The sequence below is a fragment of the Solanum tuberosum genome, unplaced genomic scaffold (assembly GCF_000226075.1).
Source record: "Solanum tuberosum cultivar DM 1-3 516 R44 unplaced genomic scaffold, SolTub_3.0 scf00131, whole genome shotgun sequence".
NCBI classification, from domain to species: domain Eukaryota; kingdom Viridiplantae; phylum Streptophyta; class Magnoliopsida; order Solanales; family Solanaceae; genus Solanum; species Solanum tuberosum.
The window spans coordinates 379,479-382,005 of NW_006239054.1; positions in this window are offsets into that span (position 1 = coordinate 379,479).

Below are 2,527 nucleotides of genomic sequence, written 5' to 3' on the forward strand. Positions count from 1 at the left end.
TTATTTACCCCCCTAATCTCTTTTCAAGTGAATTTAATATCACCTTAAAATTATAATACCAGTCTCACAATGGCAAGTGCATTTCACACGCGCCATGTCATTGATATGTCAACGCCACGTCATTGCCACATCAGTGCCACGTAGAACATTATTTAATTTTTACTTTTTAAATTCATTTTTTTGTTTCTTTTTATTTATTCATAATTTTAGAAAGCAAAAAAAATTCAAAAAATAAGATCCCTGTTCCTCAACTCAATCACGATTGCAACTGAACAAATTCGATTTCAACTCAATCACGATTGCAATTGAACAAATTCGATCACAATTGAAAGATTGATCCAAAATGTCAAAATCATTCTCTGAAAAAAAAACACATTCAATTTTTAAGACACATTATTAAGACAATAAATAATGACTGAAAATTTAATTTGAAATAAGAAATTATAATTTTTCCATTAAAAAGAGCTTCAAGTTCATCACATTCAAACACTACCATAAATAATAATTTTGAAGCAAGAACAAATTGTTGGCTTTTCTATTTTTTCCCCTATTCATCACGCCCTTTTACGGATCCAAAGGAAATGGAGGTGGGTTGGGGGCAGTTCAAAGAAAGAGAAAGAAGATGGAAAAGTTCAATGAAGAAGAAGAAGAAGAAGAAAAGGGCGATGCAGTGGTGGTTGAGGCGACAGATCTGAAGAGAAAGAAAGAGGGTGAAGCTTCTAAGAGGAGAAATAGGGTCGAGATGGGGGTTTCGAAGAAGGAGAAATTAAAGAGGTGGGGGGTTCAACAAAGAAGAAAGAGGTGGTGAAAGTGGTGGTTGAAGGCAAGAGGGGTGGTGGGGTGTGAGGAAGATGAAGGAAAAAAAGATTATTGGCTAAAAAGAAAAAAAATGGGGCCACTTATTCTTTTTCTCTTTAATTTTTGATATTTACGCGCAGTAAATTTTTTAACTTGCCACGTCAGCTGTTTGGGTGCATTTAAATTCACCTGAAAAGAGATAAGGGGGGTAAATAATTACCCGTAAAGTTAAAGTACTAAAGTAAGTTTCGCTGCCAAGTTCAGGGGGGATTTTATGTATTTTCCCTTTTAAAAATAACATGGTCATCAAACTATGCACATATTTCCAACAAATTAGTAAACACTAACGAAAATGTTAAATAATTTTTAGGGAAAGTTTATAATATCTTGAATATATTTTTAGACTCAATCAATCATGGCAGAGCTAGAAATTTCACAAAAAATATCTAAAAACTGCACAACAAAATAAATCGTTTCTAGTGAGATTAACCACAAAGCTACAATTTTGTGTTTCATTTTACTTGTATATACCATTTTTTTTTCTCTTAATTCATAAACAAATTTTCGGTAATAAAAAATTACACTTCGTAAAATTTATAAATAAATATCAGGAGCATATATTTAAATTTCCAGCAGCAACTGTGCACTATATATTTCTTTTCTATTCTATTTTTATTTTTATTTTTTTATATAGAAGAGCCAAGTTGAGGACGACCAAGGGCAAATTTGTCATTTCATAAAAATTCTAGAATGTTTGTTTCTATGTTATGGCATCAAAAAAGTGGTAATAGATTTATAATGATAGTACAACCAAATATATTTTTCTAAATGCCATGTGTATCCTAATGATATGACATTTAATATGGACCCATATTTTCAATCACATTTTTTATATTAAGATATTATAATTTATTTTAAGTAATATTCTTCTATGTCATAAAGTAAAGAATTTCATACTATGAGGTCACACAAAAATATTCATACCAATTTTTTTATAAAACATCAAATTTGTAAATTTTCATAATAAAATAAATTACATATTATAATAAGTAAATAAATTTATAGAGTGTAAAATTTCTTTATACTAATATGTATATGACATAACTTATTTAAATGTATAGTTTGTACTCCTATTTTTTCATAAGTAATTTTCAACTATAAGTAAATTATATCTTATAATTTTTGTTTTATTATGACAATTAGTATTTCTATTATATAGAAGTGCCATGAGAATGACGATCAATGGCATTTTAATAGTTTTAACATCATTTAAGAGTAAAATAATAATTGTGTAATTAGTGGTCAAAATGAAAATCTAGAAGAATTCATATATTGTATGTCTTTACTTTTGTTATGGGCCCATAAAGATATTTTTGTAATTTTGTTAAAATGAAGAATTTCTATTAGTTAACTTCTTACAAACAATAATAAATGCTAAGCTTGTTTGACATATTTTAGAAAGAAAATTTTGAACTAATTTAAAATAAAATGTGTTTGAATAGTTAATATTTTGTTCCTAAAAAATACTTTAAAGGATATTGTGTAAACATATTTTTAATATTATGTTACATAATATGACCACTAAATTCGTATCTTGATCATTGTAAAAGTCTTTAAAATGATGTACCAATACTTTTTAATTAATTTGAAGAAAATGTCAAATTTTGTGTCTAAAAGAATGAACTGTGTTTGACTATCAAGAAATTAATAATTTGATAATGTATTCATC